The 22,838-nt window shown below is 46.0% G+C and overlaps 1 pseudogene across 1 annotated transcript in view; it reads left to right on the plus strand.

Annotated features, from left to right (window-relative positions):
• Positions 1–22,838, plus strand: part of LOC308355050 (contactin-associated protein-like 3) — a 141,381-nt pseudogene that overhangs the window by 53,015 nt on the left and 65,528 nt on the right. Inside the window, exons 4-7 of the transcript in view lie at positions 11,261–11,408; positions 19,576–19,779; positions 20,435–20,619; positions 21,701–21,844. The product of the transcript in view is annotated as a contactin-associated protein-like 3 (transcript). The remainder of the gene's footprint in view (positions 1–11,260; positions 11,409–19,575; positions 19,780–20,434; positions 20,620–21,700; positions 21,845–22,838) is intronic.

A 22,838-nucleotide genomic window follows, 5' to 3' on the forward strand; every position in this document is an offset into this window, starting at 1 on the left:
CGTAGACAGGTTAGAAATCAAAGGGTTGCAGAACAGTCCACTCTGCTCTCTCTGGTTTGCAGCGGGGACTAGCTTGTGGCGACCATTCTGCTCAAGCTGTTCTGCCCAGCACGGTCACGGAATTTCCTGCCCTGCCACACATGGCTCATTCTTGACCGGGCACTCACTTGGTTGCTGTGACTCTTTGGCCATTCCCATAGTTCTCATATGTTATTTTAGTCAGTCTCCAGTTGTGTATTTGGTGTTTCTGTGGAGGGAACAGGCCTGGAGTTTTTTTATGTGTCTTCTTGCTGACATCACTTTCCTGAATTTTTAAGTAAGTTTTTAAAATATCCAGTCTATTTCAAAATGTGCTGGTATGTACATGTTTGTGTTCCGTTATTTTCATCTGCCAGTTTCCATATTTTTAATATAAAAACATAGTGTTAGTGGGTTCCAGTCACTGGTGGAAGAAGAGGTCTTTACCCTGCCAGCCTGATATGTGTGATGCCTAAGAGGACCTTTAAACTGCACAGGGATATGGTCACTTTTACAGAGACCGAGTGACCGCCATATAAGTGGAGAGGCTCCTTGTTGTACACAGATCTGCTTCCTGCACTGAGGGCTGGTATCCGTCTCTCCAGATGCTGCTGGAAACACCAGGTGTCTGGATGCTCACAGCATGAAAGGGCACTGACAAGGCTCCTGGGTACCAGGGACCGTCCCACTGGTGCTCAGGCCGTGACAGTTACTGTAATAACCCACTGGCGACCCAAGCAGTCTTCCCTCCTCAGAGGAGGTTTGTGGGCAGCGTGTGACACTGACGGAGAGCTGGAGCCCCAGCTGGGACCAGCACTCAGACAGGCTCCTCACCTGTCCCTGTCAACCTACGGTCACATCCTGTGTGCCTCTGTCGCTGGCTCTGCAAAGCCCCTTCGCCCTTCCCTCCTCCAGCCCATTTTCAGGCACCCGCACTTCCCATTTCCTATCAGATGTTTCCTGAGGGTCAGCTGGATGTGACCGTCACCGGGGGGGGGGGAAGCAGTGCCATCTTGGGGACTCACTAAATGACCACTTCTGTGGGGCACATCCTCACAGCCCAGGGACCCTAACAAGTGCAGCAGGGAGGCCACTGGCAAAGAGATGAAAGGTCTGTAGGCCCCCTCTCAGGGCCCTCTCCAGGGCACCCTCTTCAGAGGAAGGAGGGACAGCCCCCCCTCCGACCTCAGATTGGGGAGGGTCGAGGACCGTGGATCCACGTGAGTCTCTCAGGGTGCCGGATCTCCCCCCAGGGATCCCTGGGGGAGCTGTATCCACACGAGGAGATGAGGACCCTGCTCCTGGTGGCTCCCACCCATGCCCAGCTAGTCACTGGAACTCTGCCTGATGCTGACTTCATGGCTGGTGGTTGGAAAAGAGGGAAACCCGACAACAACGAAAGCCAGGCTGGGCACCAGGAGACAAACCACCTTGCAACCTTACAAGAACTGGTCTCACTCCGTTTGACTCAGTCCTGATCACTAATTAGCTTCGTTTCAGATAGTCTGTAAAGATAGATTCCCAGCCCACGTTCCCAGCAGCCCCACTCCCCTCCACAACTCCGGGCACTGTGGGGTCATCCCACTGAAGCACATGTGGGTCTGTGCCCTGAAGCCTTGCCTGGGGACCATGGTCGCCCTTCCTGGCTTGGACACTCAGGGTCCCTCACAGTGCAGGTCCTGACCCGTCTTGCAGGCTCATCCCCTGGCCAGCCCGTGTCCTAAACGTCCTCCCGTGTCCCGGGGGCAGCCTGACAGCCCCCCACAGCCTCCTTCCAGCTCGGCGTCTTCCCTGCAGGTGTGCCCTGCCCCAGTTGTCCCTGCTCTGGTGGCCTCCGTCTAAACTCTGTGCCATGAAAACCCAGCATCCACCTCTTCCTCCTCCAGGAAGCACTCCCTGACTTCTGACCAACGCACCTGCTGCCTTTCCCCATGGACCCTGGCCTCTGGGGTTCCCGATCTGGTGGTGCTAGTTCCCACCCACAGCCCCAGCCTGGGCAGCCCTGAGAGCCCGCTCCAGCCCCTTGCACTCAGTGTCCAGTGTGTTTCCTCACCCTTCAGTCATTGGAATCTTGTAAGGAAGTATTCACTGCATTTCCGGGTGAAAGCAGCTGTCATCTCATAGAAAATAACCTTTTTAAATGATTCCCTGTGTATAGAGCATATTGTACTTCTATCACTGGTGGGTGGGCAGGGCTGATGTAAAGTATTTTACAGGATTCCTGGTGTCCAGTCAACAAAGAGATGACGGAAGGCAAGGACAGTTATGACAGCTTCAGCACAATAATTTTGAATTCACAAAACCCATTCATTGTAAGACTGAAAAGTCGTGTGTGACATAAGCCTATTGCATAAGCACATTGTTCTGGGTCCCCTGCCCTTAGATCCTCTCCGGACGGGTTAGCCTTTTAGCTGCATTCAGGACTTCTGAATTGCTCATGCTACAATATCCCATAGCATTATGGTTTATCTCATTTAGTAAAATGATGCTTAAAAATCACACGAATAAATACTGAGCAAAGGTCAAACTAACTCTTTTCTTAATCATAAAAAGATAATATCAGGGACTCTGTCTTTTTGTAAGGCATTCCAAAATTATGTAAGTTAAATTACGTTTACTTCGCACACACTGTCTTTTTAAAATCAGTCATAGATGGTAAGTGATCTGAGGGACTGGCCCGCTCAGACGGAGCTATGCAGCTCCGTCTATGTGCTAGATGTCCTGACATCTTCTGATTCATGTTTTAAGAAGTTTTTTAGTTTTAAGAGACTGTGGCAGAAGTAGGACTTCTGTCTCAATCATTTGTCATGCAAGGTCCTCCTTCTAGTGTATTTTACATAATTGGAATTGACTAGTCATAAGCCATGGCTGTGGTCATGAGAACAGGGTCAGTCATGAGCAGGGAAGCAAGGATTTGGGGCGGGGAGGAACTGAGCTGTTGTGATCCACTGTGCAGGAAATGGGCTCTCTGAGTTCATCAGGCATCTAGGATGTAGGGCACCTTCTAGAAGTCTGGCTTAGTGAATCACTTAGCTTTCCCAGACCACATGTATTTGCAATGAAGATTCTGTTTTCTGCCAATACCATTGTGTTGTGAGTGGGGGAGGTCAGTCCCCCTTGTGGGGTCGTTAAGGAACATTCCAGCGTGGTTGTGGAAGTCACGTGCAGGAAAGCTAAGAAATGACCGGGCTTGTTACGCTCACAGGTGCTAGGGCGGGAGGCACAACGGGCACTCCTTGCTCGTGGCCGCACGGCAGGTGGGCCCAGGAGGTAACCGTATCCAGCAGGTGCAGACCTGAGCCACTGAGAACCCCTGGGCAGCTCCCTGTATTTCAGGTTGGGGTGGCCACAAAGCCTTGCGGGGATTTCACTGGTATGTTTGGAGTCCCTGGGTCACAGACAGGGGAGGGCGAGATGGGGACCTTGTGACAGGAGCCTGCCTGACCACCCTGGTGGGCCCGGGAGGGGGCTCACGGCCTCTGCCTGGTGATGTTGAGTCATCAGGGAGAGAGGAAGTGCTAACAATTTACGATCCAGTCTTCACCCTTTCTTCTCATTTTCAACCTTATTTTCCTTCTCAGGTAAGAGAACCAAGACTCTGGTACTGCCCGGGACAGGCCCAAAATATATAAACAGTCTTTCATCACCTGAAACTGACAGAGAGGAAGCATTTCAGTTCATTAATGGTGACGTGGAACTGAGATTTGTGTGTTCTGCTGAGGCTCAGGGGTCCGTGGCGTCCGCTGGGCCCTGGACCCTCCCTGGCCACCTTTCAGACTCCTCGGTGCATCTGTTACAGTCTAAAAGAAAAGGACACTGAGCCTTTTTTTTTTGTTGTTCCTTCTTTTACTTCTTCTTCCTACCTGGCCTGGTTCCACAAATCATCAGCCATGGGACTCGTGTGCTTTCCTCTCAGTCTACAAATCACAAGCACCCCTTCCCTCCTCCATGGCGGGGGCTAGCCAGGGCATCACTGTCCCCTCAATTTGGCATGGAAAGAGTGGAAGTCCATGAAGAGTCAAAGATGTAGGCACAGACGCTGCAGGATAGTCAAACTCTGCATTAGAGCTACTTAACAGATGTTTTCTTCCCTGGTCCGCCACTGCCTCACTAAGACTACATGTATGTCACATGTGGGCAGAAGGCTCTTATAACCCTCGTTTGCAACAGCCACCATTGCGTCCTGGGAGTGGGTGGCCGGGAGCTGAGGTGGGGTGCTGCCCGGTGAGGGGGCAGGGAGCCCAGGGGAAGCAGTGCTAAGCGTTCTCACTGCCCTTGATCTCCCCTTTTACTATCCTGGGCCATGGTAGGACTCTGTGGGCAGATCATGTGGTTTATTTACTGAGTAACTTATTTAATAAACCCAGGTGGGGCTTGAACTCAAGACCCTGAGATCAAGAGTTGCACACTCCTCTGCCTGAGCTGGCCAGGCACTTGGCAGTTAGCCTCTTGAAAGATATGGGAAGCCACAGAGAAGGTTTCAGAAGTATTTTTTTAGTTGCCCAGTGGTATTCAGTCTCCCTCAGAAGTTATTTAAAAATGGGGAGTTTTTGTTCAAGACGTCTAATGCTGGTATGAATTCCCCCCCCCCCCCAATTTATTGTGCTGCAGTTGACGTGTGACATCTCCCTGGGTACTCACGGGGTCTTCCCTCCATGTGCACGTTCCCTGGGGTCTCTGTGCATCCAGATTTCCTCTTGTAATGACCCAGGCTCGTTGGATCAGGACTCACTCTAATGGCCTCATTTTACCTTGATCACCTCTTTATAGACCCTGTCTCCAAACAATCACATTTGGAAGTATGGGGGGTTCAGGCTTCCACATATGAATTAGGGGTGGGGGACACAATTCAGTCCATCACAGTAAGTTAGATGGGTTCCCTATTTTAAAAATTTTTTAAAAATTTATTTATTTGACAGACAGAGATCACAAGTAGGCAGAGAGGCAGGCAGAAAGAGAGGAGGAAGCAGACTCCCTGGGGAGCAGAGAACCCGACATGGGGCTCGATCCCTGGACCCTGGGATCATGACCTGAGCCAAAGGCAGAGGCTTTAACCCACTGAGCCACCCAGGTGCCCCAGGTTCCCTACTTTATAAAGTATTTTAATGTTGAATTAAATACATATGGTATCTCTTCAAGTCACTGGTACTTCTCAATGAGAAATCTTCTAAATTTTATACAAATAACCCATTTGATATATCATTATTTTGAACATATGCAGGAGGCTAAGAGGATCGTGCTATTCTGCCAATAATCTGAGTTGTTAAAGAATGCCCCCAAACTGTGCCTGGAGTCAAGTTTATATTTAAGTCAAGTTATATATTTAATTCTTTTCATTCAGTTAACTTACTTAATTCCTTCAAGTTGCCGATAGGAGAGGCACACTATTAAACACTCATTTGAGGCATTTCTTATAACACTAACAATACCTCCTTTTGTTCTTTGGTGTCACTCTTCAAATACTGAAGGCTAATTCAGTTTCCAGAAAATACGCTTGTGCCACGTATCAAACCACACACCTTTTTTGCGATGTTCTGGTATTGTTTTCAGTAACCATACATTGCTTTTAAAGTATGAATTTTTGCTACTGGAAATGTTTTTTTCTGGCTTTTTCTCTACTTTCAACCTCTTTGCCAACACCAGTGGGACTTCCAGATAGCTTATAAAATGTATTTCTCCTGATCACATAAGAAGTTAGGGACGGGAGGAGCGTTGAGAAACCCTACTGGTTTTTCTGCAGAGTCAGAAACATGTCTTGTCTAGTCTGTTGGGTTCGTATTTCAAGCAGAAGGTAAAACTAAACAGTAAAGGCCTATAACTTCTCAATGTGCTTTAAAAATACTTCATTTCAATAATATTTTGGTAATGTTTACATTATCCTTTTATACAGCTGAGTTTACAAAAGCATATTAATGAAGAGTAGCATTCGGGACCGTGTTTCTGGCACCTGCTTTGGCCCTGGGACGTGGATGAGCCCAGGGCCAGGCGCTATGGGTTTCTGGGAGGTGTAGCTGTGCTCAGCCATGGGGCAGGTTCACTCTCCAGGTAGGGAAAGGTGCTGGGACCCAGAGACGTGGTCCTCTTTTTTTGCTCAGTCACTGGTTTGACTGTGTGACTTGATTCCACGGAGCCCATGAAAGAAATCAGGAAATGCTTACTAAGTGCACATTTTTTCTGACACACTGAGATTGTCACATCAGAAGATGCTCATCGGGCACCTGTCTGGTTGTTTTAAGTGAGAAGGGAGATTATTCGTTCACTTTCTAGGACACTGTTGAAGTCAACTCATCCGCATGAGTTAAACTCTAGCGCTCACCTCGCATGAAGCGCCTGCCTGACTTACATATAAGGGGTCAGGCCCTCCCTCCGGGTCATACTTCTGACATCCCAGTCTGGCTCACTCAGTAAAATGACAGGAGGAGGATTTCCTTGAGTTATCTATGTGTAAATGTTGCGTACTTTCTAGTTCACTCAAATATTAAAAATAATTCATAACAAGATCACTTACTTTAAAGCAACTGAGTACAACTTTGACATGGTCTAACGACAGGAAATAATTTTAGTACGTCCCTTCATGGTCCGTGAGCCTCTGGAAATAATGGGGACAAAATATTATTTTTAATAGTAACAGTAATTATTATTATTCCCCCATTGCTCATGAAGAAACTGAGATGTGGGGAGATTTAAGCATCTTGTCCAAGACCATCATGGCCCTGTAATTAAAATGGCCGGAATTAGAGCTTGGGGATTCTTGCACACTCTCTTGATCCCAGCAACATCCTTCCTCCCAGCTCAGAGCTCTTAAAATAAAATGAACAGCGGTGAGTGAATAATGAAGCTCGGATTTCCTAGGGGCCTGCAGTAGAGGCTTAATATTTATTTATTTTTTAAATCACCAAGACCTGTTTCTATAGGCAACACTGCTTATTTGGAAAGAAGGCATTGGTATAAAGGCCGACCTTAGGACACAGATATTTCAAACCTGAAATGAAAAATACATAATAGGCATCTTGAGGTCATTTGTTGACTCCAATGAGGAATTGTGATGACTCAGTTTACACCCGGGACCATGGCTCCGAGGGAGTCTCCCAATGATTCCTTCTCCAGATTTAGAGTCGACTAACGTGACTGCTAACTAAATCAGTGCAGAGTTGGCAGCTTTTCAGAGATGTCACCGATTCCTAAAACAAATTATCTCCGAAACATATTTCTAGCACGTGAGCAGAGCCCAAGCCATGGACTCGGGTTACCTTCAACCTAACTAATGTGGAAACAGAAGACTTCATCAGACATCGTCTGCTCCTAATAGTGGACAAAGGATTCAATGTGATGCCTTTAAAGTGACCGGATATTGAGTCCGCGTCAGATGAAGTGTCCCTGGTGATCAGTCATGGGGAGAGTCTCGTCGGTGTGTTTTTTTTTCTTTCTTTTTTTTTTTAATAGAATGTGTTACAGGTTCTGTGACTTGTTTATATTTACAGAAGAATTTTTGTTGTTGTTGTTAGGTTTTATTTACTTATTTGACAAACAGAGATCATAAGTAGGCAGAGAGGCAGGCAGAGAGAGAGGAAGAGAAGCAGGCTCCCTGCTGAGCAGAGAGCCTGATGCAGGGCTCGATCCCAGGACCCCAGGATCATGATCTGAGCTGAAGGCAGAGGCTTTAACCCACTGAGCCACCCAGGTGCCCCGTCGTCGGTGTGTTTCTTAATGCTAGCGAGCCAAGAGGGATGCCAGAAAGACAGACCCATGGAACTCCTCCCACTAACTCATCAAAATTGTAAGAGAGGTTTTCTTGTTTTTACTTTACACACAAAAATGCTGGCTTCCCCGAGGTCAGTGCTATCACGAGAGATGGGGAAGATGGGGTTTTCATCTTCCCACTTACTAGAACACAGAGTGGGCCTTTGTTCCTGCAAGTTTGTGTGACCTGTTCACCCAGATCTGTTCTGGAAAACCAAAGCAAAAATACATACGGCAAAGAACAGATCACACCACCTCTTAAGAGATAAACACTAGCTTCACCAAAATATATGGGATCATTTCAGTAATGAGCCCTGAAAGTGAGAGTAACATGCTAGTAGGGATCCGTCTTGTGCCAAAGTCATTTCATTTAACTTCTGTATCTTTAAAGAAACGCATGACTGATTTCTACCCAAAGGGACTGGTGATAGTTCTTTGCAAGACAAAAATAATGTGATTCCTTAAAATTAGAATGAATTAACATGGTCACACAGCTGTGCACACATACATACATACGTTTCAATATCTGAATGTAATTAAAATCGTGTGTGACAAATGTTTCATATACAGATTCTCAGAAGTTTTAAAGAGCGCCTTCTGAATCTCCTCTTTTCTTAAACTATTAAGACATTATTGCCACTTGAAATATTCCTTAAATAGTATTTTGTCTAAATTCCATTAAAACAGCGCTAGAATTTCCTTTTGCTATATGGCATTGCCATCACACAGTCTGAATGAAGGTGTCCAGAATTTACCTTCCATGGACAAAGTGCTTCAGAAGGAAGTGATGATATCCAAGGAAAATAAAACAATTTGTTCAAATACCTTTCCTAGTTTTTGTCAGTTACCCTCAGATAAACATGGACTTCAGTTCTGAGGTTGAATTGTAATCTTGGCATCACAGTAAATGTGGGAGCCGATGGTGATCTGCACATCTTGGGTCTTGAACCTGAGACAGAGTGTAAGGAATGGGATGCAGAGTTGGACAGATGAACAGCCTCTGCCAGATGTGCCCGCCATAACCACAATGGCAGCCAAGGCCATGGCCACAGTGGCTGGTACTTGTGGACCACCTACCTCCAGGGAGGTGTGGGAACATGATTGTCAGGTATTATCTCATGTAATAGCTCCTCAACCTTCAGAGTTTGCTGGGCCAAGCTGGTTTTGTGAATGAAGGCAGTGGGTCTGGGAGCCTGTAATGACAGCCAAGAGCATGTTCTGGACAGTGGTGGTGTTGGTACAAAGCAGCTCCTGCCCACGCCAGCCTGCACTTCCTGCAGGAAGCTGGGGGCAGGGAGGGCACATTCCTGACTTCCCATTCAGAGCACAGAGTCAATGGAGAGGGTTTGCCTGCTCTTGGTGTAACGGTTGCCAACCCTTGAAGAACAGGGGACGTTGGACAAAGATGGCGCTTCCAGGGAGCAAGAGAGAGAGGCCAGAGGGCTTCCCAGATGATGTTTCGTTCACTAGCCAAGAGGAAGTGTTATAGGGTCTGAGACTGGCCCTGATACCACATTTAAGTTTTCTGTATTCTTGGTTCCATCTGTTCCTACCTGCTTGTCATGGCTTACAAGCCCGAGTAGTGATCCAGCTTAGTTTGGTTGGGTTTGGATGTTAAGAGAGGTCTAGGGTTTCACAAAGCAAAATGACAAGATGGGCATTCTTTTTGGCCCAACTACGAGCTTTGCTCCCGTGTGGCGTGAGTATGTCTGACCCTTTTAACTGTGGTGGGAGGTGGAGTGTGTCCTTCTGATGCAAGGGAGCATAAGAAAGGGTCAAGTCTTCTGATCCCTCATTTTATTACTATTATATGAAGGAGTATTACGAGAACATCTTTGGCCCTCTGGATGATAAAACTTGGAGAGATCAAAGAATGTAGAACCTGAACTTTTGACAGGGGGCCCAAAGAACTGAGCATTGAGGTAGATTTACCAGTTGACATAGGTTTTTAGAAGAGAGGCACCATACCTGGGGCTCTGTTTGTTTTCAGAGCGTAGACCAGTAAGGTCCTTGGATGGGGCAGCATTTTTCGCTAACATGCTGTGTTACGATTGGAAAACCTTAGGCTCCTATGGCTTTGCTGTTGCATAGGTCCCCTGGGAAAACTGATGGACAGTCTGAGGAAGGGTCGATGGAATCAGTTTTAAAAGGGGGTGTACAGTGTCAGGGGCAGACACCGAAATGCCCAGAGCAGGAAGAGCCTGTCGAAATCCTGGTGTGAAGGAGGCTAGTGGAGGTTCTGGGGCCCAGGTAGCAGGACAGAGGAGCCCAGCATCTCAGGGGACTTTGCAGGCGCAAATTGTCAACACGAGAGCTGTGGTCCTGTGACTCACACACCAGCTTCTGGAAGATCGCTGTTCAGGAGTTAATGCTAAGGTAGGCAGGACCGTAGGGGTGAGGGGAGCGGATTCGCCGACAGGGGTAACTAAGTCCATGTCATCGGAAGCCCGCCCACCTTTTTCTTCCTGGACGCAAGTATGGAGCACTTCAGGAGCGTTCAAGAGAGGGTGCGGGTCAGGGCAGAGAGGCTGCGTGGGGACGCACTTCCTGGTGTTGGAGTGTGTGCTCAGTTCTCCGATTCTTCTCGCATGTATGTGTTACCTTTGAAAAACTGAGCAAATCATTAGTAACATCTAAAATAGATTAAAACATTAGTGATATAGCTGTCTAAAATAGATTAAATCATTAGTGATATGATCGATGTGTGTATATGTGAGCATCACCCTTTTTTGGGTTTCCCCATATGCTGATCTGCATATGAAATCAACGTGGTGAGAAACGAGTCACTCATCCCCTGTAACAACGTCCACTATGCTCACACTGGCCCCTTCTAGCCTGAGGCCAGGTGTCTGTGTCTGGGCAAGGGCACCCCTCTGTCTTGTGGGTCTCCCCAGTGCTCCAGAAATGCGGCTAACTTGGGGGCAAGCTGATTGCACACTAAGAACACTGCGACTGAAATCCAAAGCCCAGAATCTAGTCTTGGCCATGCTGGGTAGCCGCTGTCCTACCGCCACAGACTCTTTCTACTTCCTTGGACTTCCGTTTTGCCTTTATAACTGAAGGGTTTGGAACTAGAAGCCTGTGTAGGTCCCTCCCAGCGCTCAGACCCCAGAGTCGAGGGTTCTCCCTGCGCGGATGGCCAGTTAACATCGTGCTCGATTGCCTTGGATGTGGGGCTGCAGGAGAGCATCTTCGCTCCTTAGGGATGAGGGAAACGCTTTAGGGGAAGAGCAAGCCTTCAAGGGTGGCCGGTTTACAGCCAGCTTAATGGTGCCGCTGAAACGTAAATCACCCTGCAAATAAGGAAAGCTTAGAACAATGGTGACTAATCCAGGCCCTGAGGAAATGTGGTCACATCCCTCTTAAACATTAGCAGACTTTCTATAAAGCAGGCAGGCTTTTACCTAAGAACAGAGTGAAGCTTCTGCCCCTAACCCGCAGGAGAAGAGCCGGGAGCTCCGAGTCCTGCAGATACACTGATCCTTTCTCCGTTCTCTCCCAGGGTTTTCCAGGCAACACGAACGCGGACAGCGTGGTGCAGCACCGACAGCAGCCTCCCCTCGAAGCCAGGTTCCTGCGCTTCCTCCCCTTAGCCTGGAGCCCCAAGGGCAGGATCGGGATGAGGATAGAAGTGTACGGATGCGCGTACCGTAAGTGCTGTTTACCCCTCTCCCCGCCCCAAAATCAGTGACAGAGGGACAGGCTCTCATGGCCAGGCGGAAAACCGAGCTTGACTTGTTTCTAACTTTTTAGGCATCTCTGTGTGTTTTTGTGGAAAGCCTGGATACTGAGGTCTTTAGTTACTTTAGTTGGACAAAGATATGGGCCCGAACTGAGCCTCAGAATCCGAGATTCCCAGGAGAGAGCAGGGTACCTGTTTTAGAGTGGGTGCGTCATCCAAACAACGAGGTCCAAGTCAACCACAGCAATTCACTGTGATGGATGGTGCCGTTCTTGGGCACTGAGGTGACCCTGGTGTGGGGATGCAGGGGACAGCAGGTGATCTTGTTTTCCCCATAATCCAAAATGACTCTGGGCTTCTCCCATATTCACTGCTCGAATCCCCACTTTCCTCGATGTGAACCCTGGTTTGAACATCATTTTTGTGTTGTGTCTTCCCTCCTTTCCCCACTGATGAGCAGAGGGACAAAAGTCACAGCCAATGTGAGTGTGAACACAAGCAGAAACACATTCAGTGACATCTGTGGGTAAATTGACTCTACCATTGCCATTTTGATGATTTGGAATATACAGGAATTTTTTAAACGAGTACAAAAAGAAAAAATATTAAAGAAAAATTTCTAGAAAACTGGAGAATAACTCAAAGAGTATGTTGGCTGGGAACATCGTGGGAGGTTGGGTTTTTGGTCACGCTTCATTTCATACCTGATCAGGGCATTAGCTTTGCAGAAAAGTGTCAGCGAGATCTGGCACAGGCAGAATATTTAATATGTCAGATCCTACCTAGCAGACATTTTCTCATTCAACAACCACACCGGCCAGACGTATCTGGTATGGCCTCGAGGGAGAAGAACTTGACCATGGAGACAGGGAGATGTTTGCGAGAGCTATTCCATACTGGACCTAGGATTTAAAAACTGTCTTCCCCCCAAATTTGGTTCTCATAACTACTATGTTATGCAGGCTTTCGTTTCTTTGTTCCCTCATGTGCCATGTCAGAATTTATCAGACACTTGCTATCTGCAAAGAACTGTGTTAGGGACTGGATGTAGGGGGCCCTTCTAAAATGATTGGTTTTCTTCGTCAGGATTTTATGAGAAGTCATAAAATTATACAAAACAAATGTGAAATATTGGAACACGGTCCTGGGGCCTAGGGAGGAGGGTGGTTAGTCAGTTTTCTGAGTGAAGGGCTTGCGGGGTGAGCTGGGGTAGGGAGGGCTTCTGGAGGGAGGAAGGCAGGAGCACACAGTGGCTGTGGGACTCTGGGCTTCTCTGGTCTCGGGGCCCGGGAGGGTGTGGGCGCTGTGGGGCACAGGGAGCCACTGCAAAACAAGGATACCATTGCCCGTTTGCTGGTCCCACAGGCAGGGAGACTTTCTGGAGGTGGTGCTCACCATCCCAGAAGTGACCCCATCCTAGATTCAAGCGTCCCCTTCGGCCTCAGCTCCACCATCTTCCTGAGCTCAGAGGGGCTCCACTTTCCAAACACTGTCTCTGTGTCGGCCTTTCCATGCAACATTCACTGGAGACGGTTTCGCGATGCTGTCCGCCCTTCCCCCCCTTTCCACAGGCCATCGCCTTCCCTCCTTTTGTGTCTGAGATCCGTGAACGTGCTCACTGCTGCAAGCGGCTGGGACACCCGATACTCCGTTTTCTCTTTGATCCCATAAAGTCAGCGTCTCCTTCCTCCCTTTACTCTGGAAACGGCTTTGGGTTTACTGACTTCAAAGCAGAACAGGGTCTTTGATGGTGATTTGCCGTTAGCCGGATGTTCTTCGTGAGGTGGTATCACCTCCTTGGGGGGAGAGGTCAGTCCCAGGGAGATCAAAGCTGCAGGCCTGGTCCCGGGAAGGACCTGCGTGCACCCTAAAGTCAGCAAACACAAGCTGTGCGCCACGGGGGGCTCCTAGCCTAAAACTGTGGACCGATAACAGTCACGGCAACTTGCAAAACTACGCGGCATCTGTGGCTTACTAGTGGAGCTTCTGTCTTGTCTTCATTCTTACTATTAATGAGAGCAGTTGTTCAAGCATAGAGCTTTGCACTTTTGTTTTTGACAGTAATTGTATATGTTATGATTTATAACCCAAAGTGCTAATTATTGCCCCCTCCATTTCTACTTTCACTGCTCTGTTGATATTGAGAAAATGTCCAGATTGCTTATCTTGGCATATAATGTCTCTTAGATGCAACTTGTCTCTTTGGTTTCACTTCTTTAAACTCCAATTACAATGATATTTGCTGTTCCTATAAACACCATGGCTTCATGGCTTCCTGGTGTGGCACACACAGGTTCTCTACCTAGAAATCCCTCCCTTTCCCCCACTTCTAGAGTGCACGTGGAGTGTGTGTGAGGTCTTCTTAGAGTCCCATGCCCACCAGCAGCCCCATGGAAGGGGGGAATCCAGGGCCATATTCCCCACGGACTTGTTCTAGGCTTTGTATCCCACTCTAAAAAGGTTTCTCTTTGGGTGTCCTCTGCTTTCTTAAATTTTCAGTTAACATTTACACACTCTGATCAGTTTCATGTTGACATCCTTGACGTAGGTCTCTGTAAGCCACAGACACCGACACTGGCCCCGGGTCCTCCTTCATTTCTTTCTCGACTGTTATTCTTCCCTGGGGCGTCTTCTGCTCCTTCTTTTCCACTTTGACTCCTGTGTTCATGGTCTGTGTCTTCTCAGGCATTCCCTTGAGCTTGTACTAGTCCCATCCTGTGGTGGTGTAATGTCATCTTGTGTTCATTAGCGTGTTGTTTGTCTGAATAAGGGAAGAGAGAGAGAAGGAGGGGAGGACAGAAGGAAAGAAGAGGGAGGGAAGGAGTGCATGAGTCCTTGGGAATACGGACTATGTAGGCACAGAATGGCCAACACCATGGGGACCTACCAGTCATCCCCGTGACACTCTGGTCCTGTGTCAAGTCAGGCCTGAAAATAAAATTGGGAGTAAAACATGTAATTGGCCATTTTAAAACATTGTGTTTATCTGGGGCACATGGGGGGCTTAGTCAGTTAACCATCCGACTTGATCTCAGCTCAGGTCTGTTTCTCAGGGTCATGACTTCAAGTCTCATGTTGGGCTCCACACTGGGCATGGAGCCTAGTTAAAAAAAATTAAAATATTGTGTTTATTTTAAAAATGTACTGACTGTTACAGCAGAAATTTATAGGTTTTGTTTAGCAACCTCAAGACATCCTTGATATTTATATATTTCTGTAAATATAAATATATATGTAATATAAATACATATGTAATATAAATATCATAAAATTTTAAATAAATAATGCATTAAATTATCCCTTAGCATCACACTTAACTTTTACAAGAAGGCTCCTGAAAAATGTGTTCGTACGTAATTCAACTAATTAAATTATTGGGGTACTTGAGATGGAGGTCCACTTATTATGAATCAAAATGGGAACCAGTAGTTTTGTCCATTGCAAGAGCGCAGAACCTACATTCCAAAATGGAAAATGTGATATGATGCTTCGTTGAAAATTTGAAGTGTTTTTCCAATTTATATGATTGTATTTTATAATTATTGGTTTTATTAACTGTGACTATTTTTTAATTAATTTATTTATTTTTATAAACATATAATGTATCTTTATCCCCAGGGGTACAGGTCTGTGAATCGCCAGGTTTACACACTTCACAGCACTCACCATAGCACATACCTTCTCCAATGTCCATAACCCCACCCCCCTCTCCCGACCCCCTCCCCCCAGCAACCCTCAATTTGTTTTGTGAGATTAAGAGTCACTTATGGTTTGTCTCCCTCCCAATCCAATCTTGTTTCATTTATTCTTTTCCTACCCCCCCAAACCCCCCATGTTGCATCTCCACTTCCTCATATCAGGGAGATCATATGATAATTGTCTTTCTCTGATTGACTTATTTCACTAAGCATGATACCCTCTAGTTCCATCCACACTGTTGCAAATGGCAAGATTTCATTTCTTTTGATGGCTGCATAGTATTCCTTTGTATATATGAACCACATCTTCTTTATCCATTCATCTGTTGATGGACATCTAGGTTCTTTCCATAGTTTGGCTATTGTGGACATTGCTGCTATAAACATTCGGGTGCACGTGCCCCTTCGGATCACTACGTTTGTATCTTTAGGGTAAATACCCAGTAGTGCAATTGCTGGGTCGTAGGGTAACTCTATTTTCAACTTTTTGAGGAACCTCCATGCTATTTTCCAGAGTGGTTGCACCAGCTTGCATTCCCACCAGCAGTGTAGGAGGGTTCCCCTTTCTCCACATCCTCGCCAGCATCCGTCATTTCCTGACTTGTTAATTTAAGCCATTCTGACTGGTGTGAGGTGGTATCTCATTGTGGTTTTGATTTGTATTTCCCTGATGCCGAGTGATGTGGAGCACTTTTTCATGTTAACTGGGACTATATTTTGATGGCTATCACCAGCATGGGCATGAAGGTGAGGGAACCTCTACTTTTACAGTTGGGCTGTCCCCCATCCATGCTTGGAGAGCTAGCCCATGCAAACTCACTGAGCGAAATCTTCTCTGTCCCACAATATGATGTTTTGGTTTAATTTTTTTAAAAATCTATTGCCTTGGGGCACCAGGGCAGCTCAGTGGGTTAAGCCTCTGCCTTCAGCTCACTTCATGATCCCAGGGTTCTGGGATTGAGCCCCACATCGGGCTCTCTGCTCGGCGGAGAGCCTGCTTCCTCCTCTCTCTGCCTGCTTGTGATCTCTGTCAAATAAATAAAATCTTTGAAAGAAAATCTATTGCCTTTAAAAATGGTGTATGAGTGACATATGTTTAAAAATGTCATGTTATGTTTAGTGACGTGTCCATTTGTTTTCAGATATTCGGACTGATTCATGAATGTTTGTAAGTGAACACCATCTACAGATTCTCTTTGACTAGGCCAGTGCACACACTACCACTGTAAGTCATTCTTGTGACAGGGCATACTCTTACTTATCACATGGACTTCATGTTTATCATGAGGGGCTTCTTGATCAACAGTATAGCCCATTGTTTGAACCATGTTGGCTGCTTTTGGGTGCCTATCTGTAAATTGAGTGTGACACATGCCATATGATTGGTGGGTCTTACCTTCTTTCTTTCCAGACAGTTCCCCAGAGAAGACCTCCCCGTTGATCCACTTCCTCCTTCCTGACTATGAGCTTCCTTGTCTCTAGTTTCCTAAGCAGCCCACAGTAAGACTAGGCTATTCCTGGTGAAATGTGTTCTTTTCATGATAGCTGAAGTGAGAAGGTGAGGGGAGCACTGTCAGCTCTGGAAAGGCCAAGCCATGTCTGTCCTCTTGGGTTTCATCCCAGCACCTAGTGGGTGCTACACCCATGTTAAATGAAAATAAAGTGTACTTGTGGGAACCAATGGAAATTAAGTCAGGGCAGTGTGGGGGTAGGGGAGGAAGGGAATATGGGGGAAAATGGTCTTTTAATAACAAAACTGTATTTTCCAAAGCCACATCCCTGCCAAGGCAGGGTCTGAAGCTACGGATGGTCTATATAAAACCAGTCTTCTGTGATGTTCCACAGGAGCCGTAGTATTTACCTATTTTTTGACTTCATAAATATAGATTCATGAAAGGCCACAAAAAGAGTGTATTGAATTATGCAACAGGCAGATCAACAGAAATAATTAAATTTGTGATTTCCCATCTAAAATAGGGTTTTTAATACTTATTTATTTATTTTTTTTCAAAATTTATTTATTTGACAGACAGAGATCACAAGTAGGTAGAGAAGCAGATAGAGAGTCGGGGGAAGCAGGCTCGCCGCGGAGCAGAGAGCTCGACGTGGGGCTCGATACTAGGACCCTGGGATCATGACCTGAGCCAAAGGCAGAGGCTTTAACCCACTGAGCCACCCAGGTGCCCCGGGCTTTTAATATTTAAATCGAAGAAGGATCGCCACATGTCTTGCGGTGAGCTGGTTCTTATCACGGCCACCTGTAAGCAGTCAGGAATCTGGCTCAGAAAGGATCACTGGCTAATGTCGCTGAGTGCGGGATGACAGGCGTCTGTAAAGGGCCAGACAGCACACATTTTAGGTCTGTGGGCACCTGTGCTCTCCTCCATGATTCTTCATTTTTTTTGTTTTTTATCGAACCTTTAAAAATTAGCTCATGGGGCCGTACAGGCTGCAGAGTGATGTAGGTCATTTCAGATGAAGAGAAACAGCCTCACATTCCAGACTTCTGAAAGCAATTCCTCATTTTTATCTGTGCTGTTTTAACTCCTCTCCACTGAGCTTACATTTGTTACCACTTAAGATTTTAGTGAAACCACCAGGACTACTACAAGATATATTGTTTGAAGTGGTTTTGTTTTACTCCATTGATGACATCTTTAGATTATAACTCAGCTCCCTTCTAGGCTTAGAGGACCTGTCAAAACACATGTTAAATGTGCCTCGTAAGATAGAAGGTGATGATTAGCTTGTGGTTGTTCTAGGTACGAGTGTTAGGGATCTCACTGGAGAGGAAACAAAAACATTACAACAAAAGGATTTTCAGCCCATTCTTTTGTGTTTCTATAAATCCAATAAATTTTTCACTACTCCATTTTGCCTGAGGGGAATGTTCCTGGAAATATAATCTAGGTTCTTTAGAGCAATGGTTCTCACACGTAGTCACCAGACCAGCGGCATTGACATCATCAACATTGCTAGGGGACATGTTAGAAAAGCAGACTCTCAGGTCCCACCCCAGGCGAGCAGAGTCGCAGTTCTGGGATGGGGCCGGATCTGTGCTCACCCAAAACACCAGGACAATTCATTCGAATTTGACAAAGGGATATGTTTTTATCAGACGTTCATTTAACTATGCAATGGAGAATAATTGCTTGTTTCCATGATTTTTAGACACACTGCTGTGTTTATATATTTTCCACCATGTACGGGAACCAGAATCAATCTCCTGAATTTTCAGAAGGTGGCTGCATGAAATAAAGGATCCCTTAGAGTTGTGAACATAAAGGGTTTACTGTATACATTTTGGTTTGTCTGAATGCAATGCAGGTCCTCGTGTACATTGGCCCCAGGCTTTTGTGAAGTTAAATAAACCCAACGTCGTATCACGTCGTATCATCGGCTCAGAAGACATCAGCCTCCTGTTTCTTTGGCTTCCTCTTGCACCTTCATTTATTGCACACACACATTTGAAACAAACTCTTTTTCAAAAATTTGAGTGCAGCGTACACACAGTGTTACATTAGCGTCAGGTGTACAACATGGTGATTTGACAATTTTACGGGTTGTATGGTATTCCCCACCAGCGTGGCTGCTGCACATCCCCGTACAACTCGATTAGAGTATCGTTGACTAATTTCTTGGCCGTACCTCTCACACCGTGTCTTATTCGCTCACTCCATGACCAGAGCCAGAAGCTGCCGCTCCGCGTCACCCACTTTACCCAACCCCCACCCCATCCCTTTGAGAGCCACCAGTTTGTTCTCTGCATTTATAGGTCTGGTTCTGCTTTCTGTTTGTTTATTCATTTCTTTTGTTTTTAGATTCCATGTATGAGTAAAATCATATGGTTTTTGACTTTTTAAGGGCAGTAAAGTCTTGTCTTTTTACTTGTGAAATATGAGAAATACGAGCGATTCTTCTGGGTAGTATGAATCCCTTTGTGTGTCTCCTGTTCTGTCTTTGGTTGCTTTGACCAGTGTTCTTTTTACATTAATGATAAAATATAACTTTTTCAATAAAGAGAATGCAAGTGACCTTGATAGTGGGAAAAATAAGACTGTCAGAGAGGTGAGGGACAATCGCAGCTTCGTAGCCACGATGTGCCACCGTGGGGAGTGACTTTAACTGTTTTATTGATCTTCGTTGTTTGCAGGATGAGAAGTGGCCAGTACAAAGCCAGAAGCAATTGGGCTTAGTCAACAGAAGTATTTCTAGCTGATACATGTTAGGGAAAATGTCAGAAAAGGCAAAGATTAGAGGTTAGGGAATCTCAACTACGGGTATCGGGGAGGATAGGCAGCACCATTTTTCCCCCCCTGGACTAAACAGACCAGAGATATATTATGTGTGCATGTGTTTTTATGTCAACTTACTCATTTCAGTGCATGAGTAAAGGTATATTATACTTAAATTATTTTCTAATTTCTCCCGCTATAGGATCTGAGATGGTTAACTTTGATGGGAAAAGCTTCTTGCTATACACATTTAATCAAAAATCCATGAGTCCAGCAAAAGATGTTATTTCTTTGAAATTTAGAACCAGGCAGACTGACGGGATTCTACTCCACAGAGAAGGACAAAACAGCAAACACGTCACCCTGCAGTTAGTTGGAGGAAATCTCATCCTATTGCTTAATTCAGGTAAAAATTTCCCAGTGGATGTTTTCAAAAATATACCTCTCTAGATGGAAGTGTCTTTTTATGCTTAGTTTTTCACAGTTAAATAGCTAATTTATCCTGAAACCAGAACACTTTCGGGAAAGAAAGAAGACCCTAGAAATAATTACCCTGGAGCAAGAGGCATGAAACAGAATGGTCTGGGCAAATGGAAGCGTGGTCGCTCCGCGGTTGAGGTGTACTACGGGGAACATGCATGTATCCCAAATGTACTTCACTGTAACAAGTTTTATAGCTCGATTAGTGTGTAAGACCATTTGCACAGGTTCAGTAAACAACCTGGTAATATTGTAAAGACGAGGGGTGGATCCCCGAAACCATGAGGCAGTGCTCTTCGTGAAGTTCTCAGGAGCTGTGAGGCCATGTGTTTCATGAGGTTCTCAGAAGATACTTCCAAGAAAAATGAAAATGCAATAACTAATAATAATAAATACAAGAAAAGTGGAAGAATCATTCCTGAGTGAGAGAAGGTTGTACATGAGGCTGAGGTAAAAGCAGTTGACCAGCTCTCCAGATAGAAGTGTGCAAGGAAAGTGATTGGGGGACATATTGACCTCCCACACGGCACCATGGTACCGAGTTGGATGGGGTGGTTCATTTGTTTCACCTGTGCTTGTAGGCCGTACTAACCTACCCTGCCCTGACGCCCATGCGACCCTCACCCTGGGCAGCCTGCTGGATGACGAGCACTGGCATTCTGTCCTCATCGAGCTTGGGAACATGCATGTCCACTTCACAGTGGACAGGCACAGTCAGCATTTCCAGGCCAAGGGCAAGTCCGACTACTTGGATCTTGATTATAAGGTGTGAACATTTCTTTTCAAGTATTATAGATTTTATTATTTAAACACAACATAACCTTTTAAGAAAATACCGCTACATAGAGAAATACCCATTGCTAGTAATTTGGAATTCTGGTGAAACGTTTCCCATGGGTGATGTCAGCCCAGAGAGAGACCCACGTGCATTGTTGAGATGTTTTATCACTCATAGGTGTGAGTTCTCCCCTGGGAGGAAGTAGTCGTTGAATTCGGAAAGTGTGTAGTTGAAGAGCTATCAGTATGACAGGCGGCACAGTAAAATACACGTGTCCAGACGGCTTTCCATATTATCTCTGGTGTTGGCCGTGACCCATTCTTTTGGAGATCTCTGTGTTTTAGGGCGATCGTAAACAGAATTAGCAATCTAGGGTGCTTGGAGAAGTAATCACCATACATTCCAACCTGCTTTTTTGAGGAACGAGAGAGCCAGAGTCAGGCGATTCAAAATACTGTTTCTCGGGACATTTAAAGGCTTAACGCATCCCCAGCGTGTTGCCCGCATGTATCTAACCAGCACTGGAGAACACCTTTTATTCTGCCAGTTCTGCGCAACACATCTATCAGAGCAAAGGGGATGATTTCAACATTCATTTAGTGTAAGTGGCCTCAGCCGAGGAGGCCAGCTGCAGAGCCTGGTCCTGAATGAGATCATCGATGCCTTCATTATTCTAACCGATCAGCAGTGTCCTGGCAAATACCCGGACCCTGAAGCTGGGTTCTAGGAAGGTTTGTAAAGTGGAATGTCATCACGGTCAGCCGCCTTGTCACCCAGATCAAGAGTGACTGTGGAAATGAACGTACAACATTCCCCATCAGCTGAAGTGACATAGCCCTTTGAGTAGCAAATTGTGAGAAGGGATATTTAACCTACTTATCTAAATGTAATAAAGAAAGCCTCGGTACATCTATGTCTAAAAATTCACTTGAAATTAACATGATAATGTTAAAATAATGCCAGATAGATTGGAGGCAATTATCCTATAACTGCTGAGCATACGTGTTTTAGGCAGACAATCAGGAAATCATTAAACAATATTATTTATGTCATTTTTTTTCTTTCTAAGATCAGCTTTGGAGGGATTCCTGGACATGGAAAATCAGTGGCATTCCCACATAAAGACTTTCACGGCTGCTTTGAAAATCTCTACTATAATGGAGTGGATATCATTGATTTGTCCAAGAAACACACACCACAGACCCTCGTCATGGTAAGAAAGCTACACATGAGGTCAAAGGAGAAGGGAACTGCAGCTTGTCTGATGGACCCAGTCTAGAATATGCCTCTCCTGAAGGCAGGGAAAGTGCCAATCACGTATACCTTTTAGTTCGTTTTTGACTTAATTCACTAAATAATTAACTTGATTTTTAAATTTAATTTTCTAAAATTTTAGTTCCAGTCACTAACATACAGTGTAGTATTAGCTTCAGGTGTACAGTTTAGGGAATCAGCATTTCCTGCATCACCTGGTGCTCCTCACAAGTGCCCTCCATCATCCCCACCACCGGCTTAATTTTTACAGGTGTATGAAAACAGATGTACGGTTTCACAAATGCATCATGGCACATCTGAATAAAGACTTTTCGGGGCAGGGTCTCTGTTTGGGATTGATTTCCTCTTGCTTCTTTCTACTGTTACTGAACTCCAAGCTCAGCTGCCTGTCACTCACTCGAAAGGCCAGTACTCGAGAGATGAATTTGGGTTGGGAAGGAATTTGAGCTTAATTTAATTTGAGGCCCGGAACCTGGGGAGAAGGTGGACTCTTGTGCAAAAGCCAGCTGCCGGGTTTCTGCCCGGCCCAGTGATTTGCAGAGGGGTTAGGAGTGGGTTGGTGAAGGGAGCGGGTGGTCTGCTGCATCTGTCCATCCCGGGCAGACTCCATGGTGCCGGCCACAAATCCTACCTCCGTGCTCAGGGGCTGTGCCCCGGGGGTCTGGTGCCTGTTTGCTGATGTGCAGGAACACCCTATTGTTCTGCAAAGGGAGGCCGAGGCCCACAGATACACAAAGGGAGGTTAGTAAAATCAGTCCTGGGAACTAAGGAAGAAAAAGGTTTGCCAGAAAACTTGCTTGACTCTTCGGAAGGCAGATGTGGCTTCGAACAGGCGACTGGGAACATTTGGGACCTTCTTGCCCCAAGGCCAGGGGTCTGTCTGCTGTGGATCTGGGGACTTAGGTCAGCGAATAAGGAGCATGTTATCTCAA

Source organism: Martes martes (genome assembly GCF_963455335.1).
Source record: "Martes martes genome assembly, chromosome: 14".
Classification (NCBI taxonomy): domain Eukaryota; kingdom Metazoa; phylum Chordata; class Mammalia; order Carnivora; family Mustelidae; genus Martes; species Martes martes.